This window comes from Lepus europaeus, chromosome 20 (assembly GCF_033115175.1).
Source record: "Lepus europaeus isolate LE1 chromosome 20, mLepTim1.pri, whole genome shotgun sequence".
NCBI lineage: Eukaryota > Metazoa > Chordata > Mammalia > Lagomorpha > Leporidae > Lepus > Lepus europaeus.
This window is the reverse complement of record NC_084846.1, coordinates 29,048,739-29,072,426: the sequence shown is the minus strand read 5'-3', so window position 1 is coordinate 29,072,426 and position 23,688 is coordinate 29,048,739.

The following is a 23,688-nucleotide window of genomic DNA, read 5'->3' as shown; positions in this document are numbered from 1 at the left end:
CAAGAACTTGATTATTCCACCTATTGGGGCAGGCAAGTTTGGGGCCATAAAATTAAGATAAACAGCCAATGTTAAACCAGCCAGTGGGCCATTCAACATTTGCCTTTTTTTTTTTTTTTTTTTTTTTTTTTGACAGGCAGAGTGGACAGTGAGAGAGAGAGAGACAGAGAGAAAGGTCCTCCTTTTTGCCGTTGGTTCACCCTCCAATGGCCGCTGCGGCCGGCGCATCGCGCTGATCTGAAGCCAGGATCCAGGCGCCCCTCCCAGTCTCCCATGTGGGCGCAGGGCCATCCTCCACTGCCCTCCCGGGCCACAGCAGAGAGCTGGCCCGGAAGAGGGGCAACCGGGACAGAATCCGGCACCCCAACTGGGACTAGAACCCAGTGTGCCGGCGCCTCAAGGCGGAGGATTAGCCTGTTAAGCCACAGCGCTGGCCTGCCTTGCTTTTCTACATTTTGGAGTACATGGAGAAAGCTTGGGAAGTGCTCCATCCTATATGAGCAACTGCACTTCAATCTTTGGTCATACAATGTCATTTTCTGAAGATTCACACCTGATGTACATATTATTGGGAACTCAAACATCTCTCTCTAATATCAACATTTACCATAATGAGTAAGTTTCCAGGTTAAAGGCCTGGCAAAAGATATCAATATTAGTAATTAAGGACATTGAGTTAGGTAATTCTTTTATTAATTTGACCAGATTTTCCACTTCTAGAGAAATGGGCTTAATAAAAGGAAAGTGAGGTAGAAAGGAGCTATTACTAAATCTGATGGAGACTTCAGGGTATTTTCAAAGACTTCAAAGATCAATTAGATTTAATTTCCAATTTTATAGATTTTTTTCTAATGTGGAATTATTTTAAACCTTTCAAACTGCTTTTAATATAGGCTGAGGATCCCTTACCCAAAATGCTCAGGACTGGATGTGTTTCAGATTTCAGAGGCTCTGGGATTTGGGGAATATTTGCATGGACCATGCAGGTTGAGCCACCTTTAATCCAAAAGCCCAAAGGGCTCCAAAATCCAAAGCTTTCTGCAGTCCCCAGCGGGACTTTTGCTTGCAGATGAGGAGGCTTACCCTGTATGAAGTGTCATCTGTGCGAGTAAGCACAGGAGTGGAGACTTCAGCAGGCAACCACACAGACAAACTGGCAAGTGGGCAGAAGCTATTGCTGATCTCTCTCAGACCCTCACTACTCAGAGCGGTCAGGAGCATCCAGATCATCAGTGTCGCCTGGGAACTGGTCCAAAATGCAGAGTCACAGCCCCTGGGCCTATTGGAGTCAGAATCTGCATGTGAACAAGCTCCCTGGAACGTTCATATGCACCCAGTTTTGAGGAAACAGCTGTTTCCAGTGAGCCAGAGTGACTCCATGAAATAAAATGGCTAACCAAGTGAAAATGCTCATAAAGAACACATTATACACTTGAGTTTTAGTTCTAGCAACATTGCAAAACATGCAAAGAGCCTCTTGACGAAACAGAGATACTAGATAGACCATACTAATTATTTTTTAAAAGATAAATTTCTGGTTATCAAAGAAACTCAGAGCATATGAGCTAATGAGGCAGCTTTCAGGCAGTTATCAGACTTGGCTGCCAGCCCTGAGGGCAAGGGATTAGAATCATGAAAATCCAAGAAGAGGCCTTGGCTCCATATGAAGTGTGATGCTAGAAACTAGCCTACATAAATGAGGCCCCTTTGTGTAAGGGGACAGGAGAACTTCCCAAGGCGGTCTAGGGAAGCAGTGAAGAAGCCCCAGGTCTGGTAGGCCCCCAACTCCTAGTCTGTGTTACGTGTAGACATGGACTCCAGATGAACACCGTCCACATGATGCTGGTAACTTAAACTGATCAATTACTAGGAAAATTCGTCTTAGACAAGTAAAACCCTTGAGACACCAAGCCATCGCAATGGAAAAACCTCTCCTTAAAGAAATTCTCCATACACCAGGGCGCATGACTCACATAGACTGAAAATACCTCCAGCTGCAAATGAACCCACAAACAAAAATTAAAACCACATAAAAATTCATCCTCAGGGAGCATAATCAGGTACTATTAACAGAGGGTTAGATGCCCCAGATCATGAGATAAATAGAACAATTGGGGACAAAACACTACAGTTTTGGCCGGCACCACGGCTCACTAGGCTAATCCTCCGCCTGCAGCGCCGGCACACCGGGTTCTTGTCCCGGTTGGGGAGCCGGATTCTGTCCCAGTTGCCCCTCTTCCAGTCCAGCTCTCTGCTGTGGCCCGGGAGTGCAGTGGAGGATGGCCCAAGTGCTTGGGCCCTGCACCCGCATGGGAGACCAGGGGGAGGCACCTGGCTCCTGGCTTCAGACCGGCGCAGCACGCTGGCCGTAGCAGCCATTTGGAGGGTGAACCAACAGAAGGAAGACCTTTCTCTCTGTCTCTCTCTCTCACTGTCTAACTCTGCCTATCAAGAAAAAAAAAAAAAAAAAAAGACTACAGTTTCATATTAGCCTCAAGGCAACTCACTAAGAGGGCAGTTTATAGATGAGAAAACAGACTAATTGGTACAGACTAGGAAGCTTAAGTTCAGAGAGTCCAAGTGCTAACAAGGATTGAAGATTTAAATCCAGCCCCAGCGCTTTTTCAAATATACCACATTATCTCTGTTTTTATTAAACGTGAGGCTAATTTAATACCTGCTAGCTGGGTCAATTCTTGGACTGGTGTGAAACAAAGAGAGAAATGATGTTCTTAGACATGGAAGAGAGAACTCTCATGTGGTCTCAATGGGTCCTATTTCAAACACACACAACAAGAAGGAATTGGATAGGATCTCTGTGGACCCAAGAATTCTTGCCGAGAGAAAAAGGAAGTGACAAGAACTTTAAGGCAGTTGGACAAAATGTGAGGTAAAAGGAAAACAATCTGAATTTCCAGGAAGCTCAAAAACAAGAATTTACACCTTGCCAGTTATCTTTATTTTTTAAGGCAAGATATTAGGTAATCATTGAACTATATGCTTTTATTTTTTCTTTATAAAGAGCATCAGCATGGTGTCTCTGGAATCTACTCTGTGTAGCAGCTACAATTCACGAACGCTTATACAAGGTGCTAAGGCACTGGTAGAGAGCCAGACATCACTGCACAGCTGTAATTTCTCATTTCTCCCCCTTTCACTAAATTACAATTTAAATTCCATCATTCAAAACTGCCTGATCGCGAGCCAGATGCATATATCACAAAAAGGCATTAAAATCTGACCTTTTATATCCCCCCTAAGAAATGTCATGAGTCCATCACAGAACCATAACTCCCTCTCGAATCAGAGCTGAGAAAGATTTGAACTTCAAAGGGGAGCTCTTCGATTACAGGTAAATCTGAGGACTTTCCTGGTCGCCTCTTGAAATTCTGAATTCTAAGGAAAAAAAAATTGAGCTGACTTTTGTGTTTCAGAACAAAAGCAATACTGAGTAAATATCAGGACGCCAAGGGGTGCTACATGCAAAAAGTGACTGTACGCCTTTGCAGTCAGTCCTATGAACGCGAAGAATCAGTAGCATTTCAGGAGAGACTCTCAAACCCAAAGCAGTTTTCCACTGGCTCTCTCGCTGGCTAAGATTTACATCCAGGGGCTTCCTCAGTGTAGCTACCACGGAGACTCTACAAAGAGTACAGCGGAGCGTGTTGGCTTCAGAGTTTGCGTCTGGAATATTTATCATTGCAGCTCAGTAAATAGCTGGTGCTTTGCCAGTGGGGAGATGAGCAGGGAGCCTTATTAGTCTTCCAAACGGGTTTCCTTCCCCACAGCACCCTATGGGGCATCCATCTTCCCTGTAATGATCATCTGTGCTTGGGGAGTGGAAAGGAGGTATTCAAATCCTTGTAAAGATGATTCATTTAAATAAGGAGCAAAAAACTAAATAGGAAGTGATGAGGACAGGAAACATCTAGAAGGACAGGCAACTCTGGGGCCGGCGCTGTGGTGTAGCGGGTAAAGCGTCCCCTGCAGTGCCGCCATTCCATATGGGCGCTGGTTCAAGACCTGGCTGCTCCACTTCCAATCCAGCTCTCTGCTATGGCCTGGGAAAGCAGTAGAAGATGGCCCAAGTCCTTGGGCCCCTGCACCGCATGGGAGATCCAAAAGAAGCTCCTGGCTCCTGGCTTCCAATCAGCGCAGCTCCAGCCATTGCAGCCAACTGGGGAGTTAATCAATGGATGGAAGATTTCTCTTTCTCTTTCTCTTTCTCTTTCTCTTTCTCTTTCTCTTTCTCCCTCTCTTTCTCTCTCTGCCTCTGTCTCTGTAGCGCCACCATTTCAATAAATAAATCTTTTTTTTAATCTAAACTTTATTTTTTAAAAAGATTTATTCTATTTATTTGAAAGACAGAATTACAGAGAGTTCTACTGCTATCCAGCAGAGAGCTGGATCGGAAGAGGAGAGCCAGGACTAGAACCGGCACCCATATGGGATGCCGGTGCTGCAGGCCAGGGCTTTAAACTGCTGCATCACAGCACCAGCCCTAAAAAGTTTAAACTTTAAAAGATATAATGTTCCAAGCTTAGGTGGGTCAAAAAGTTTGCATTGGGAAGCATGGAGTCTTAAGATCATGTCTTAAAATGGATTACAAAGGCTAAGAGTGGCCTCTTACCATAAATATTGTAACTCATGTTCTGGCTATCAGTTGCTATATAATAATCCATCCAAAAAGGCAGTGGCCTAAAACAAGACAGTCTTCTCTCTCATAGTTCTGTGAGTTGCCTAACTCAACTAGCTTGTTCTCCTTTCATCTCTTACACAGTTGTCAAAATAATGTCTAGAATCATCTGAAGGCTCTAACGGACTGGACACTCAAGAGAGCACATTCACATGGCTGGTTAATACACACCATCAGCTGAAACTCAGATAGGACCACCTACTACAGGACCTAAGAAGCCTCCCTAAGTGGCTGGGTTCCACGAGACTAGAAGTAGAAGCTGCCAGCCTCTGATATCCTGGGACTAGTAACTGGCAAACACCACTCCCTCCCTGTTCTATTGATCAAAGAAGTAACAGAGCCTGGCCAAATTCACAAGTAAGGACATCTTGAGGAAGACGTGTCAAAATATGTACAGCTACCTACTATGGTTTGGATATTGGGTCCACGTTTTGTTTTGTTTTTGACAGGCAGAGTGGACAGTGAGAGAGAGACAGGGAGAAAGGTCTTCCTTTTGCTGTTGGTTCACCCTCCAATGGCCACCGCGGCTGGCGCGCTGCGGCCGGTGCACCGCGCTGATCCGAAGCCAGGAGCCAGGTGCTTCTCCTGGTCTCCCATGTGGGTGCAGGGCCCAAGCACTTGGGCCATCCTCCACTGCACTTCCAGGCCATAGCAGAGAGCTGGCCTGGAAGAGGGGCAACCAGGACAGAATCCGGTGCCCCAACCGGGACTAGAACCCAGTGTGCTGGCTTGCAAGGTGGAGGATTAGCCTATTGAGCCACGGCGCCGGCCTGGGTCCACGTATTAAAGGCTTGGTTCCCAGAGTAGAAAACTTAGTTGGCAGAACTGCAAGGGAAGTCCTTGGATCACTAGAAGCACACACTCAGATGGTAGTGTTCATGAGGAGTACCACAAAAGCCTGAGTTTGGGCCCTCTCTCTCTCTCTCTCTCTCTCTCTGCTTCCTGGCTCACCCATGTCATCCTTCTTCCACTCACAATTGGGATTTTGCTAAAACCAAAGATCATGTCATTTGGACCTCAAACCTCCAAAACTATGAGCTGAAAGAAAACTTTTTTCTTTTATAAGTTAGCTTCCCCAGATATTTCATTCTAATAATGAAAAGCCTGGACCACCGCTGTGGCGCAGTGGGTTAACACCCTGGCCTGAAGCGTCAGTATCCCATATAGGCGCCAGTTCGAGACCCGGCTGCTCCACTTCTGATCCAGCTCTCTGCTATGGCCTGGGAAAGCAGTAGAAGATGGCCCAAGTCCTTGGGCCCCTGTACCCATGTGGGAGTTCCTGGCTCCTGGCTTCGGATTGGTGCAGCTCTGGCTGTTACAGCCATCTGGAGGGTGAATTATCAGATGGAAGACCTCTCTCTCTCTCTCTCTGCCTCTTCTCTCTCTCTGTGAACTCTGACTTTCAAATAAATCTATAAAAAATAATGAAAAGCTAACTAATACATCATTTTTAATTCTCCACAACTTGTGAATAGATTTGCCTTTCTTATTCTCAATAGTGTATCTTTGAACTCTAAACAGGTATTTTTTTCAAAGTGCACTGATAGCAACTCCCACAGCCAGTATAAAAGAGCAGTAGCTGTACTATTCTTCATCACAGACACCTTGTTGATATATTTTGATTTTTTCCTAGTAGTCAGGAAGGGCTTACACTAAACATCTCTTCTCTTTGTCCAGTCCTTTTGGTAACCACAAGCATATGTCTGCAAAGACAAGCAGCTAGGGCCACACACAATGGTCAACCCCACAGCCTGCACCTCAAATTCACAGCTCGAATTTTTCCACAAATGGTGGTTGTTGGAATTCTGCCAATGTCAGCCCCACCATCTGTAATGATCCAGTGCCCAACAGCCTCTGCATTGCTAAATGTTTGTGGGGCTCAGAAATCAATATCTAATCACACTTAGCCAGGGCCCAATATTCTGTGCACTCAGCAGTGTACATTTTTGGTTGCTGCGTTATAAAAGTTAACATTAGAAGCACAATGTTCGTTGGAATGAGCTGCATTAAAAATATTACCACTGTGGTGCAAATCACTGTTAATGTCATTTATCGAGTGCTTGCTTGGTGAGGGACTCACTCTACCAGGGATTTTAAAATGACACAAAGGAAATGGAAGACACTTTTTTTGACCTCAGTTGCAATTGTTATTCTTATTTCTCTTTTCTCCTCAGCCCCTCACCAGGAACATAACTGTTAGATTGCTTTTCAAAATCATCTTGTCAGCTTTAAAACCTTGTTCAGAATAATGGGACTATCAGCTACACCTGGTTGCCTGGTAGGCAATTGCTAGCCTCTCTTTGGAAGGAGCATATTGAGAGACCAAGTAGGGCCTTTTTTTTTTTTTTTTTTTTTTTTTTTTGACAGGCAGAGTGGACAGTGAGAGAGAAAGACAGAGAGAAAGGTTTTCCTTTGCCGTTGGTTCACCCCCCAATGGCTGTTGCGGTCAGCGCGCTGCGCTGATCTGAAGCCAGGAGCCAGGTGCTTCTCCTGGTCTCCCATGCGGGTGCAGGGCCCAAGTCCTCCACTGCACTCCCAGGCCACAGCAAAGAGCTGGACAGGAAGAGGAGCGACCGGGACAGAATCCAGCACCCCGACCGGGACTAGAACCCAGTGTGCCGGCGCCGCAGGCAGAGGATTATTGAGCTGCGGCGACGGCCCACGCAGGGCCTTTTTAAGCTGTTACAGGGCTCCAAGTGTGGCCAAGTCCCTGCTATTCTTTCTAAGTCTCTAAGCTAATCAATCCACGCTGACTTCCCACCTATATCCCTGAAGAAATGTTACAGAGCCAGCAATGCTGTCCTTTCGTTTTTTGATTGGCTGGCTCTTCTATCACCTAATAAGCAGATTTGCATAACACTTCCTAGAGAAGAGCTTCTCAAACGTTAGTGCGCACATAAATAGCCCAGGGATCCTGTTGAAAAGGCAGGGTCCGATTCAGTAGGTCTCAGGTGGATAATGTTAACATTGTTGGTCCCTGGACCACACTTTGATAACAAAGAGAGAGATGGGGGGACCAGTGTTTGGGTGCAGTAGCTTAAGCTGCTACCTGAAAAGCCGGCATCCCATTAGAGCACCCATTCCAGTCCTGGCAGTTCCACTTCTGATCTAGCTCCCTGCTAACACACCTAGGAAGGCAGTGGCAGATGGCCCAACTGCTTGGGACCCTGCCAGTCATGTGGGAGACCTGGATGGAGCTCCTGGCTCCTGGCTTCATTCTGGCCTAGCCTCAGCTATTGCATCCTTTTGGGTGAAGTGAACCAGTAGATGGATGGTGTCTCTCTCTCTCTCCCTCTCTCCCCACCCCCACCCTTCCTCCCTGTAATTCTGCCTTTCAAATAAGTAAAATAAAACTTAAAAAAAAAAAAAAAAGATATAGGTTGTGCTTCATGCTGTTTTCAAAGAAAGAAAGCCAAAAACAATGGGCCCCAAGTCCTCTTTCTGTATCACTCTGTCGCTGTCACTAGAGAATATATGCCAATCAAGCCTCAAGAAAGCCTTGACAACCCCAATTTCTCTACTGAACACCAGCATGAACTCAGGTTCTAAAACAGCAGCCCAGTTGATAACCACAGACAAACTGAAAACTGACTTTGAAGGCTTTGGTTCTGTCCCTATAGCCAAGAACAGCAAAGAATCACTTCAAAGTAGTTGTCATTTTGGATACCAAAAAAGGTGTTAATTTCCTTATAGATCCTGAGAAATTGTTTCTTGATTGAGAACATTAAGGCAGAGTTAGAACTAAACATTTTTTAAATTAGCTGTGTATTAGAAGCAATGGGATGTTTTTAAATTTTTGGTTTGAATTACCTACACATACCCCTAACTCTTCACATTATGAGTATATTGTTGTTGCTTTGTGATTTTCTTCCCTAGTCTTTCATATTCTTTACCCACATACCATTTGGGTCATCGTGTCCCTTATGGTCTTTGAAACCAGCACTACCTCCCGTTCCTCGCTCTGTGGAAGGCCTGCCCAACATTGCTGTGTTCCTGGGGGAACTTAAGTTCTTATGGTCATTTCTATTTTGAGTTTTCTGCCTCTACTGTATTTTTATTATGTTTTTCACTTCAGAGCTGGGTTTTTTTTTTTTTTTCCTCTTAGATGCTCCCCAACCAAGCTTCAGTCCCACATTCATCTCAAGTAAGCTGAATGTAAATGTCCTGTGTTTTAAAACTTTTCGCTCAGGGTCATAAGTAGAGAATGCACACATTTAAATTACATATGACATATCACTATGTATCTATCCTAAGAGGTAGAGACAGAGAGAGCACTTTTATCTGTTGGTTCACTCCCCAAATGCCAGCAAAAGCCAGGGCTGGGCCAGGTTGAAACTAGGAGCCAAGAACACAAACTGAGTCTCCCAGGTGGGTAACAAGGACCTAAATATTTTAGCCATTACTGCTGCCTCCTGGGGTGCACATTAACAGGAAAGGAGCCAGAGTGCAAACCCCGGCACTCCAAAAAGGGCTGCTGGTTTCCTAAGTGGTATCTTAATCACTTCCCCAAACATCCACCCCTACATCACTATTTTGAAAATTCTGTGAGGCACTCTCCTCCTGCATCACTGGACTTCTTCTCTTGCCTTCGGGCTGATGGTTCCTTCCTCCCAACCTTCCCATTTCTCTCTCGACATCATTTCTTTCCCTGTGGCCTCCAAACAGTTTACGCAGAGCAGTTGGGCTCTCTACACTCTATTTCCAAATGATGCCAAATGATGTCAATTCACTCTGGTATTTCAAAACCCTCAATTTGCCCTTCTATGTGTGAGGACTCTCAGCAAATTCCCAGCTGTCCTTGCAGGCTCCTCTTCCTAGAAGGACTATGTAATTTGAAAGAGCATACTTACCTAGTTATAGGAAGCCCAGGCTTCCCACTATCTGGTATAGTCGCTCTACTGAGTCACTTTTCAGCTGAATGAGAACAAGTGACATTTTAAAGAGTCAAAATAGGCACTAATTTTCTGGATCTAAAATGAATAAATTGGGGCTGGTGCCGTGCTGCAGTGGGTAAAGCCAGCGCCTGCAGTGCCAGCATCCCATATGGGCGCTGGTTCGAGATCCAGCTGCACTACTTCTGATCCAGCTTTCTGCTATGGCCTGGGAAAGCAGTAGAAGATGGTCCAGGTCCTTGGGCCCCTGCACCCACGTGGGAGACCCCGAGGAAACTCCTGGCTCCTGGCTTCAGATAGGCTCAGCTTCAGCCATTGCGACAAACTGGGGAGTGAACCAGCAGATGGAAGACCTCTCTCTATCTCCTCTCTCTCTCTCTCTCTCTCTGCCTCTGCTTCTCTCTCTGTGTAATGCTGATTTTCAAATAAATAAATAAATCTTTAAAAATGAATAAATCAAGTTATATCACTTAACATAAGCTACTTGATGATTTCTTTAAAAGTTTTCTGTTTGCAGTGATAATAGGCAACTCTGTATAAATTACCTCTATCTGGAGGCTCTTTCTTCCCCAGATTAGGGAATAATCCAGGACTTCAGAAGGCAGCCTGTGAGGGGCCGGTGTTGTGGTGTGGCTGGTTAAGCCACAACTTGTAACACTGCCTTCCATATCAAAATGCTGCTTCAAGTCCTGACCACCACACTTCCGAACCAGCTCCCTGATAATGCACCTGGGAAAGCAGCAGATGATGGCCCAAGTATTTGAGCTCTTGCCACCCACTTAGGAAATCTGGACAGAGTTCCAGGCTCCTGACCTTGGCTTCACCCAGTCCTGGTCATTGCAGCCATCTGGGGAGAAAACCAGCGGATGGAATATTTCTCTGCTCCTCCCACTCTCATCAGTCTGCCTCTCAAACAAAATGAAAATAAATCCTTTTGTAAAAGGCAGCCCATGAGACAGGGGAGGAGGAAAATGATTTTGTTCCCTGTTGCTTTCTACAAGTTTAAGAAAGTCATTATTAGCAAGTGTTGTGAAGAGTAATACCCAATAATAAACAAATTTTAGGTACCACCACAGCAAAGAAAACCATTAGTGTTTTAGAATTATTAAGTCACTTTCTTAACACTGAAACCTTCTTAACTATTTCAGAATCACAGAGACCTGAGAGCAGTCTAGGGCTGGTCAGCAGTTGTTTGAGGCAATATGCTAAAGAGCCAAGTCCAGTCTTCTTGGGCTGATTTGCTTATTCTCCTCCTATAGCTGCTTTACCCCAATATTCCCATAGCAGGTCCTATCGTGAGGACAAAAGAAGAAGGGGGGGTCTATGTGAGAGCAGCATGGCTCTACCCAGTAGTAAACCACCCAAACCACACACTGGTCAGTTCCATGTATTGGCTTGGAGGCCAGCAGACACACACACACACACACACACTTGCAATTTTGGAAATTACATTATGCAACTTTGCTTTTTCCCCCCCTAAGTTCATAACTGAGCAAGGGAAAAGCTGCCCATGACCTCACAGTAGCTGACCTAGGATCATTCACTAGGCCTTGACACTCTCCTGTCGACCCATTATACAATCTAACAGAAAATCCACATCAGACAAGACTGCTCTGTGACAACATTGGAAGAAGACAAAACATGGCCACCTGGTAAATGTGTCTGAATGCCGACAAAAACAAGCCTCAAAACACCAAAACTCCTCCTGCCCAGCTAACAGGAGTGACTGGCTTCTTCCCAGTTACAGCTTGAGCTTTGCTGCTGTCACCTAGAGAAGATCCAGTAAGATGCCCAACTACAGCATTGTCCCTGCTTTCATACAGCACCCAATCCAGGCTGAACCCTGGGCATTGGATTCTCCCCACCCAAAGTCCAAGCCCTGTCAATCCTTTCCAACGCCTCTCACTGAACGCTGCCATGACTGCCCATGGTATGCCCTCCCCCTTGCTGAGATGAGTAGTAAACACAATTTGTTCAAACACAGCTGGATCCTAGTGATCTCTCACAGAGACTTGGCGTGACCATCAGAAAAACCACGAATGCCTCACTGTTGGCAGATTGGGGCACAGATAAAAGTGTGGCACAGCTAGTGTTTTGGGTGGGGTTCTCCAGAGAGACAGAACCAATGGAATAGTGAGAGAGTCTATGAGAGGAGCTTTATTAAGGGAAGTGGCTCACTTGATTGAGGCTGCCCAGTGGGGCTAGGGGACCACAGGCCCCTCGATATAGGTAGAATGTCCTACACAAGCAGGTTGCAAGTTTTGTGCAACAGACCACCAGCTGAGGCTAGAAACCTTGTTTTCAGACCTGCTAGCATCTTCCTCACTATAGCTTCCTTTGCCGCACGTGTGAAGATGTGGTTTTAATCACATCTTCAAGTTAGTTGCGATCTTCCACCCAGATCTAGCAGAGGAGGGGGCTGAGACACTAAGGGGAATCCAGCTGTCACCAGGAGACCCCCACTATCTCCATGAACCCCAAGCCAATCAGCACACAGTGTGTGAAACCCCCATCCAATGGGCACCCCCATAGAAAACCCAATGAAAAGACAGTAATGCCTTAAAAACCCTGGGCACTTCCTGGCCGGCGCCGTGGCTTAACAGGCTAATCCTCTGCCTTGCGGCGCCGGCACACTGGGTTCTAGTCCCGGTCGGGGTGCTGGATTCTATCCCGGTTGCCCCTCTTCCAGGCCAGCTCTCTGCTATGGCCCGGGAAGGCAGTGGAGGATGGCCCAAGTGCTTGGGCCCTGCACCCGCATGGGAGACCAGGAGAAGCATCTGGCTCCTGGCTTCGGATCAGCGTGATGCGCCAGCCGCAGTGCACCAGCCGCGGTGGCCACTGGAGGGTGAACCAACGGCAAAAAGGAAGACCTTTCTCTCTGTCTCTCTCTCACTATCCTCTCTGCCTGTCAAAAAAAAAAAAAAAAACCTGAGCACTTCCTGAAAGCCAGCATCCTGTATATAAAATAAAATGTTTCACCTCTTTTGCAAATTATTTCCCAGCTTTTTATTTCTATACTAAGCTAAGAAAAAGAACTCATGAAACTCATTCTGGCAACCGCCCTCCCCCCATGCCTGGTAACATTGATTATGGAGACTAAGAAGTCCCACAGAACATCTGCAAGCTGGAGATCCAGGAAAGCCGGTAGCCAGGCTCAGTCCAAGTCCCAAGGTTTCAGAACCAGGGAAACCAGTGACGTAGTTCTCAGTCCAAGGACAAGCGCCTGTGATGTCACAGGTGCAAGCCCCACAGTCCAAAGGTCAGAGAGCCTGGATAATATCCAACAACAGGAAAAGAAGGACATCCCAGCCCTGAGAGAGAGAAAGAGCTCACCCTTCTTCCACCTTTTCATTCCATCGGGGCTCCCAGCTGACTGGATGGTGTACACCTACATTGAGGGAGGAAGGGTTTTCTCCACTCAGCCCACTGACTCACCCACCTCACAGACACACCAGGCACAGCCTAGTCATTCTAATCATAAGCAAAATCACCTATTCCACACGGGAGGATAGGTTCTACCCCTACTGAAGCACTGAGACTAAATAATACTCTCCCAGGCGTCTGAGTTTCCCTTAATTCAGTCAAGTTGACACCCTCAAGCAACCATCACAATTGGAAAGGTAGTCCTGTGGCCACTTTCTTCCAGGTTGCCAATTTGCAAAGACATGAGAACTTCACTCTTGCTATTGATACAATCCCTGCAAGTCTGTGTCCTATTGCCTGTGTGTTGAATTCCACCTCTACCCCTGAAGAAGTGGATGCTCTCTCCAGCCCAAATTGAATTTTTTCATATACTGTCTGAAATTTTGCATGCTGTGATGTATCTTTATTGTCAAAGACATCTACATTTTTTTCAAGTACAAAAATATCTTCCAGACTCTCATTTGCAGACTCCCATTTGCAGATTCATAGCATTTTAAAGCACCACCTGTTCTTGGCTTTTATTTTTTTTTTCAATGAATTTAGCATTTAAATTGTTTTGAGACAAGAGGCAGAGAAGCAGTGGAGCCACCTGGAGATAATCATTCCGGTTATCTCAAGATCCACAGGAGATGGGTTCGGTTCCCCTTGCTCTAAAAATAAATAGAACCTGAACTTGGATCAGGTTCACACCAGTTTAGGGGGCAAGGCTGACCTAGATGGACCTGCACAGCTCATTGTACATTCTTTATATACATTAGCATGCCCAAGGACACACCCACCAGCCATCGTGACCAGATACATTGGACCACGTAAGGAGTGAAAAGGCGCAGAAGCTAGGTTCTGGGAAATCTTCACTTCTACTTCACTTCTACTTTCCAGAGAAACCAGAATATTCCTGCCCCTTATTAGAATGCACCTCCCCTCTCACTAAGTGACACCTATTGTGTTCAACACAGCTCAGAGGCAAGGCCACGCCGTCGCAGTAGGCCCCACTCTGTCTGTGGAGTGTGTATTTGTTTTCTCAACAGAACGCTGACTGCTCACTATTCAGCATTCTCCAATTTGTGCCTGAATTCCTTCTCAAAGTGAAGCCAGGATCCTCACTGTGCAGCTCTCTACTGTCCAGTGTCAGTTTCTCATTTAACTGGCATTTGCCTTTATTTCCTTTTTCTTACCTTTTTACTTTCCCATAGCCTTCAGGCATGTATAAATGAACAATGATTTAATGTGCTAAGGAATCAAAGGGTGATAGGGGTAGGATGGGAGGGTGATGTAAACTGTCTCCTGATCAAAGACCTGGAACTCAGCTGTGGAAGGTGACCTTGGACCAGTCCCCACACCTCTCTAGACATCAGGTTCCTCCTCCATAAGACAAGGAATAAACTCTCAAAGCTAAGACTGTCCCCAGACCCTCCTTGCCTACGTTAACGTTCTCATGTCTCATAAGCAGACGAGTCTCTTCTACGATCTCGCTTCCTCTTGAGACTGCAAGTTCACCCTCCCAGCTTCCATCAGGATGCACTTTCTCTTGAGTCTTTAATCCCTTTTCTTTCCCAATAACTTCTTCCCTTTTTCTATCAAAAGCCTGACCCTCCATTCTCTCTCAAGAACTATGAGCAATAGACTTCTACAGCTTCTGTCTCCACAGCTCACCTGATGGACTGCCCATGGACTCCACACCCCTTCGTTTACAGCGGGTCCATTAGAAAGCAGCCCAATTTTCAGGTGATTTGGAAAACAGGTGTCAGAGATTCAGAAGGCTCAGCACAGACTCAAGGGAACATTGTTTTCAGGGAACCACATGTTGGAAATGAATTGTTACCACAGCAGCATCACCAGGTAGAGTAATCAATATAGAATTACATTTAATAGCTTGTCTGAATCAGACTATATTTCTATTTTTCCATGAAATTAATCAGAAGATTTAATGGAAACCTTTTCTGGAATGCATGGCTTACATGAATGTAATTTTTTTTATTTAATTGCCACTTAAGAAAATAGCTTAATTTTCACCAATTTATTTTCCTTGGCCTATGATTGAATAAACTTACAATTTTATCTATTTATTTATTTATTTTGCTTTTTACTGGAAAATAGCTAAGAAGTCAGCTGTCCCCTTAAAGGGCTGGACTGAACTAACAAGTTCTGTGCTGGTGAAAACCAGCTTTTGGAGCTTTGAGATAGAAAGTACAGTTTTGGTTATCTTTGCACCAAACTCCAGGTTGGTTTGCTCTGCTTCCATACTAACCAAGTTCTGAACCTGCCCCTGACAAGCCTCAGGCCTACGAACAGACATTGTCAGGACAGGACACAGGGGTAGCAGTTTTCACACTGCACTCTGTAAATATTCTCCTTTTCCTCATCACCCCGGGCACTCCAAACAGGAAGGTGAGCAATCCGCTTCATTCTCTCCGCAGGCGCCTAGTGTCACCTGGAAGATAATCTTCCTTACACTCATTCATGCATTCCAGAAACATTCCTTGAGCTCTTGCTGTACTAGAGGCCTTCAGAAAGCTTGTGGAATATGTGAATTAGGAGAAAAATTAGGTGTGGATTTCAAAATTATTTTGTACCCAAACCAACTTTCAATTGCATTTTCATGAACTCTCCTCGCAGAGATGAAAATCAAGCCTGAAATCAAATACTAAAAATACCTTAAAGGATGAATGAAGAATCTGAAGTCGTCCATTTTCCTTGAGGAAAGCCAGTAACCAGTCCTCTGCGTGTATCGGAACCGAGAACTGGGAATGCCTTTTGCTTTATTCGACACCAGCTAAACCAACATCTTACCGGGGGGGGGGGGGAGAATGCCACGACCATTCTTATCATTCTTTTCCTTTGCTTACGTTTTAAAATTTTTTAGATTACCATGTACTGTCCATACATTTTGATGGGGTACAGGACAATATTTCAACACATATACACAGCATAAACTGATCATACCAGGTTGTTAACCATCCCATTTCCTTGTTTTTTCTTTGTGATTTGTGCCTACTAGTCAGTCTGTTCTGGGTGTTTATATATATATATATTTTTTTTTTTTTTTGACAGGCAGAGTTAGACAGTGAAAGAGAGAGACAGAGAGAAAGGTCTTTCTTCCGTTGGTTCATCCCCTCAAACGGCCACTACAGCCGGCGTGCTGCACCAATCCGAAGCCAGGAGCTAGGTGCTTCCTCCAGGTCTCCCATGCGGGTGCAGGTGCCCAAGCACTTGGGCCATCTTCCACTGCCCTCCCAGGGCCACAGCAGAGAGCTGGACTGGAAGAGGAGCAACCGGGACAGAATCTGGCACCCCAACCAGGACTAGAACCCGGTGTGCCAGCGCCGCAGGCGGAGGATTAGCCTAGTGAGCCGCGGCGCCAGCACTGGGTGTTTATATATTGTCATGAACTGTGCTACAGAACACCAGAATCAGTTACCTTCACCCAACTGCAGTGGCTGAACATGATCCAACATGTTCCCATTCCTCTTCCTCTACCCTTCCTACCCTTCCTACCCTTTGGTAATCACTATTTTTATGCAGATTGACTATTTTAACTTCCACAAATGAGAGAGGACATATGGTATTTATCTCTGTCTGGCTTGTTTCCTTTAACATAATGACCTCCAGTTTCAACCACTTTGCTACAAATGTCAGGATTTCATTCTTTTTATGGCTGAATAATACTCCATTGTATAAATACACCACATTTTCTTTATCCATTTACCCAATGATGGACCCCTAGTTTGATTTCATATCTTGGCTATTATGAATAGTGCTGCAGTGAAAATGGGAGTGCAGGTATCTCTTTAATGTGCTGATGTCATTGCCTTCAGATGCATATACCCAGAAGCAGCATAACCTGGACATACCGTAGGTCTGCGTGAAGTTTTCTGAGGAACCTCCGGGTTGTTCTCCATAACAGCTGTATTGATTTGCATTCCCATCAACAGTGTATAAGTGTTCCCTTTCTTCACATCTTTGACAGCATTTTTTTTTTTGACAGTTATTTTTTTCTTTTTGGTAATAGTCATTCTAACAAGTAAACTGATGACTCATTGTGGTCTCCATTTGCATTTCCCTGATGTCTAATGATATTGAGCACTTTTTCATGTATTTGTTGATCATTTGTATTTCTTCTTTTGAGAAATGTCAATTCAAATCCTCCAACAATTTCCTAACTGAGATGCTTTTTTGTTGTGGTTGTTGAGTTTTTTTGGGTTCCTTATAAATTCTGAGTATTAACCCTTTGACAGATGCATAGTTTGCAAATATATTTGCCCATTCTGTTTATTGTCTTTTCACTCTTTGTTTCTTTTGCTGTCCAGAAGCTTCTTATTTTGATAGAATCCCATTCATCTATTTTCACTTTTGTTGCCTGTGCTATTACAGTCTTACCTAAGAAATCATTGGCATGTGAATGTCTTGAAGTATTTCCCTGTTTTCTTCTCGTGGTTTCACAGTTTCATGTCATACATTTAGATCTTTGATCCATTTTATAACTTTTATTTATTTCATTTATTTGACAGGCAAAGAGAGAGAAGTCTTCCATCCACTGGTTCACTCCCTAATTGGCCACAACAACCGGAGCTGCGCCAATCTGAAGCCAGGAGCCAGGAGCTTCTTCCGGGTCTCCCACACAGGTGCGGGGGCCCAAGGACTTGGGCCATCTTCTACTGCTTTCCCAGGCCATAGCAGAGAGCTGGATTGGAAGTGGAGCAGCCAGGTATCGAACCAGCGCCCATATGGGATGCTGGTGCTTCAGGCCAGGATGTTAACCCGCTTTGCCACAGTGCCGGCCCCTGATCTTTTGTATTTTTTATAATTTTCTGCTTTATTTAATTCTGTTCTGAATATTTATTTCTTTCCTTCTACTATCTTTTGGTTTGGCTTGCCCTTGTTTTTCTAGGTCCCTAAGTGTGTTGATTTTGCATCCTGTGACTTTACTAAATTTGTTTTATTAGTCCTAATTGTCTCTGGTGGAGTCTTTCAGTGTCAGTCTAAATAGATGCATGTTGTTTGTGAACATGGGTAACTTAACTTCCTCCTTTCCTGCTTGTGTATGCCTTTTATTACTTTCTCTTGACTAATGACTCTGAGTAAAACTTCCAGTACTATATCGAATAAGAGCAGCGAAAGTGGGCATCCTTGTCTGGTTCCAGATCTTTTAAGAAATGCTTTCAGCTCTTCCCTATTCAATATGATATTGATTATGAGTTTGTCATAATAGCATTTAATGTTGAGGTACAAACTTCTATACCTAATTTCTCAAGGTTTTTTATCATGAATGTTGAATTTTAGCAAATGCTTTTTTATTTTTTAAATGATCATATGATTTTGTCTTTTATTTTGTGATGTATTATACTTATTGACTTGTAAATGTTGAAATATTCCTGAATACTTTGGGTAAATCCAAGTGGGTCAGAGTGAATGATCTTTTTGATGTGTTGTTGGATTCAATTTGCTAGTACTATGTTCAGAATTTTTACATTCATGTTCATCAGGGATATTGGAACCTAGTTTTCTTTTTTTGTGGTGTTCCTGTCTGGTTTTGGAGTTGAGGTAATGCTAGCCTTGTAGAATGAATTTGGAAGGATCATTTCCTTTCAATTTTTTGGAATGGTTTGAGTAAAATTGTTGTTAGTCCTTCTTTAAATGAAGACAAAATTCAGCACAGAAGCCATGTGGTCCTGGGATTTTCTTTGTTGGAAAATCTTTCATTACAGATTCAATTTCAATGCAGATTATTGCTCTGTTCAGGCTTTTCTGTCTTCATGATTCAATCGTGATAAGTTGTATATGTCCAAAAATTTATCCATTTCTTCTGGACTTTCTAATTTGTTGGCACATAGTTGTACATATTAACATTTAATAATTCTTTTTTTAAGATTTTTATTTATTTATTTATTTGAGAGGTAGAGTTAGAGACAGTGAGAGGTAGAGACAGAAAGAAAGGTCTTCCTTCTGCTGGTTCACTCTCCAAATGGCCGCCACAGCCGGCACTGCGCCAATCTGACCAGGAGCCAGGTGCTTCTTCCCAGTCTCCCACGCAGGTGCAGGGGCCCAAGCACTTGGGCCATCTTCTACTGCTTTCCCAGACCATAACAGAGAGCTGGATTGGAAAAGGAGCAGCCGGGACTAGAACCGGCACCCATATGGGATGCCCACGCTACAGGCAGAGGATTAACCAACTGTGCCATGGCATCTGCCCCTAATAATTCTTTTTATATTTTTTAATATCAATGGCAATATCTCATTTTTCATTTCTGCTTCTATTTACTTGAATCTTCTCTTTCTTCTTAGTTTAACTAAAAGTTTATTGATTTTGCTTATCTTTTTAAAAAAATCACCTCTTCACTTCATTGATCTTTTGTATTTTTACAACTTTCTGCTTTATTTACTTCTGCTCTGAATATTTATTTCTTTCCTTCTACTATCTTTTGGCTTGGCTTGTCCTTGTTTTTCTAGGTCCCTAAGATACACTGTTAGTTTACTTATTTGACAGCTTTTATTTTTTTTTTTTGATGTAGGTATTTATTGCCATAAACTTCCCTCGTGGTACTGTTTTTGATGTGTCCCAGGAGTGTTGGTGTATTGTGTTTCCATATTCATTAGCTTCCTGAAATTATTAAAATTTCCCTTTTTCTTTCTTCAATGACCCCATTCAGGATCATGTTATTCAGTCTCCATGTATTGGTATAATTTCTAGAGTTCTTTTGTTGTTGATTCCTAGTTTTATTCCATTACAGTCAGAAGACATATATGATATGATGTTGATATTTTTTTTAATTTGTTGAGACTTTCTAATGACTTAATATATTCTCTATCCCAAAGATGTTCCATGTGTTGATGAAAAGGATGTGTATTGTGCAGCTGTTAGATGGAATGTTCCATAAATGTCTGTAAGGTCTGTTTGGCCTATAGTGTACTTAAACTGATGAATCTGTGTTGATTTTTTTTTTTGTCAAAATGATCTATTGATGAACATGGGGTTCTGATGTGTCCCATTATTTTTGTATTGTGTTTATCTCTCCATTTAGATCTAATAAATTTTTTATAAAATTGGGTACAAAAGCACTGGACACATGTACATTTATAGTCATCTTGCTGGATTGATTTCTTAATCACTACATAATGACTTTCTTTGTCTCTTTTACAGTATTTTTCTTAAAGTCTATTTTGTCTGATAGAAGTACAGCTATTCTTGATCAATTTTGGTTTGCATATGCATGGAATATCCTTTCACTTTTAGTCTATGTGTGTCTTCACTGGTAAAGTAAGTTTCTTGTAGACAGCATATCATAGAGTCTTTTTTCTTTATATCCATTCAGCCAGTCTGTATCATTTTTTAAAAAATTCATTTATTTATTTGAAAGAACAAGTAGTAGAGATAGAGGGAGTGATACAAAGAGAGACTGTCCATTCACTGTTTCACTCCCTAGATGGTCACAATAGCCTAGGCTGGACTGGGACAAGCCAGCAGCCTAGAACTCCATCCAGGTCTCCTACATGGGTGGCAGGGGCCCAGGTATTTGGGCCATCATACGCAGCTTTCCCAGGCACATTACCAAGGAACTGGATCAGAAGCAGAGCAGCAGAGACTTGAACAAGCAATCTGATAAAGGACGCCACCACTGGAAACGGCAGCTTAACTTGCTATGCCACCGATGCCAGCCCCAATCCGTATCTCTTAATTGCAGAATTTAGTTCACTTATATTCAAAGTTATTAAGGGTAAGTAATGGCTTGATTCTGTTCACTTTTTTCATTAAAATGTCTTCTGCTTAATTTTTTCTAGTGGGTAGACTTTCACACATTTTTATGATAGTTACCTTCTTTTGTGTCCATATTTAATACACACTTAACGTCTTTTGTAACCCAGTGGTGATGAATTCCTTCCGTTTTTGCCTGTTACAATGGGTAAAATATTCTTGGGTTGGAAGCTTTTTTCAAATTTCTTTTATATTCGAAGTTGGAGTATCGCTGCATTTCCTCCTGGCATATAAAGTTTCTGTTGAAAATCTTTTGTTAATCTAAAGGTGTTCCCTTGAAAGTGACCTGGCATCTTTCTCTTGTAAATTTTAGAATTCTCTCTTTACATTGTACTTTTGGTGAGGGTCTTCTTTGCTTATATCTACTTGCAACTTTATCAGCCTTCTGTACTTGGATGTCTATAGTTCTCTACAGACTGGGAAATTGTCAGCTATAATTTCATTGAATAGGTTTGCTATGCCTCTACCCCTCTCATCTCCCTCCCAGAATTCAAATATCTGTTCATTTAGAGATGTATTAGTCAGCTTTTTGTTACAACCACTAAAATATCCAAGAAGAACTAACTTATGAAGGAAAATTTACTTTCACTTACAGTTTTGGAAGTTCATAGTCCAAGGTCAGGTGGCTCCATTGGTCTGGCATCTGATGAGAGTTGAGGATGGCAATGGCAGAGCATATTGGAAAAACAATCACGTGTTGAACCAGGAAGAAGAGAGAACAGCTGGACTACATTCAGCTCCAATAACCAATACTCTACTAAGAACTCGTTCTGAGGGCTGGCCCTATATTACCTAAGGCTCCCCTACTAGACCCACCTCCAAGACATCATAACTGGATCAAGCCCCCACCTTAAATCCATCCACCATTCACATTAATCATTAACCATAAACATAAGACTTTGAAGCTCAAACATCTGCATGAGTTGGAAAACCAAACTAGGTTCAAATTACAGTAAATAGTGTCCCAAAGGTCTCAGAATATATCTTCATTCTTTCTTTTCCCTTTTTTGTCTGATTACAACATTGCAAAAGATCTTTCAGTTCTGATATTCTTTCTTCTGCCTGATGTAGTCTGTTGCTCAGACTATTTTTTTATTTGACTTGTGGACTTCATTTTTGAGGTTTCTGTTTTATTCTTTTTCAAGATCTCTCCCTTTGCTGGATTTCACATTCATATAATGCATTGATTCCCTAATTTTTTTAACTATCTGTCTGGATTCCTCATACTTTTTTTTTTTTTTTTAACAGGCAGAGTTAGTGAGAGAGAGAGACAGAGAGAAAGGTCTTCCTTCCGTTGGTTTACTCCCCTAATTGCCCCTATGGCCGGTGTTGCACTGATCCAAAGCCAGGAGCCAGGTGCTTCCTCCTGGTCTCCCATGCGGGTGCAGGGCCCACGCACCTGGGCCACCCTCCACTGCCTTCCCGGGCCACAGCAGAGAGCTGGACTGGAAGAGGAGCAACCGGGACAGAACCAGTGCCCCAACTGGGACTAGAACCCGGAGTGCCGGCACCACAGGCGGAGGATTAGCCTAGTGAGCCACAGCACCGACCTCCTCATACCTTTTTGATCACCCTTCTAATGATTCTTTTTAACTCTTTATCAAGCACTTCACCGATTTCCCTTTCTTTGCAGTCTAATACTAAAGCATCACTGTGTTCCTTTTGGAGCCTTGCTTTTTCATATCTTGTTTTGTCCCTGTGTTCATGTTTGTGCATCTGACAGATCAGTCTTTTCAATTTTGTTTAAAGGGTTTCTTTCGTGAGTTGAAGGCTATTTCCTGAAGATGTATCTTCAGGTGTCATTTTGGTGCTCAGCCTCAACTTTAGTTCCAGATAGACCCCATAGTGTAGTCTTCCTGTATGCTCGTTTGCTGTAGTGGTAGCAGGTGTTTGGGATGTTCCTGGGGCCCAGCAGGGTCACTTAGATCCCTGGCATGTGGTCCCCCAGTCACTGCCCAAGGGAAGGTTAGAGTTGCAGGAGTGGCACTGGGGCTGGAAATGACTGGTGTGATTACACAAAGAGGGACATTGGGGCCGCACTATGTGAAAATGAAGGCAGACATTGGGGTGATGCTTCTACAACTCAAGGAGCCCCAGTGGTTTCCAAGAAAAACAACAAGTTCTACATGAGAGGATGGAGCAAGTTCTTCCTCACAGTCCTCGAAGAACCAAGTTCACCAACACCCTGATTTCATTCTTGCAGCCTGCAATAGTGTGACACAACACATCTGTGTTATTTCAGTCTCCAGTTCATGGTTCTTGGTGACTGCAATCCTAGCAAACAAAAACATGCAGATTCACCAAATTTGTTGAGAAGCACTGGGCACAAGTCACTTTGGTGACAATCCAGGAGCAAGGAAACAAAAAAGGGTCATTGTCTCCCAACCCTGCCACAGACCACATTAAACTTCAGCATTTCATGGGCATCCTGTCATTAGCAATGATGCCCAGGGTGGGACCCAAAGGAAACCACAGAGCTATCCAGCCTACTGCAGTGCTCAGTAGATTCAGGGGCACCCTGAATGAGGGCAACTGAGTAGAGGAGAAGAGGGAAAGCTGAGGCTGCCATCTGTCGGGAAGACAAGTGACAACCCTTATCTAATGGGACCCCTGTGAACACATCAGGGCCATTACCTAGCACGAGGAACAATTCCCCCATCCATAAGAAGAGCAAAAGTCAATGAAACAACAAGTCTAATGTGATCAACATTTTCATTAAGAAAATGACCCGTAACTTGGCGTTCTCTGCTGGGATTGCTGTGTTCATCTTGGGAAAAGCAGTCTGCTCTCACTTCCCATATCATTAAGGTAGAGTTGTCAACTGGACTCACTTCACGTCTGGAGGACACAGACGTTTGGCAGGATTGCAGAGAGGATGGGAGGAAATGGGTTCTGAAAACATTAACAAGTGTAGTCAGCTATTTTGA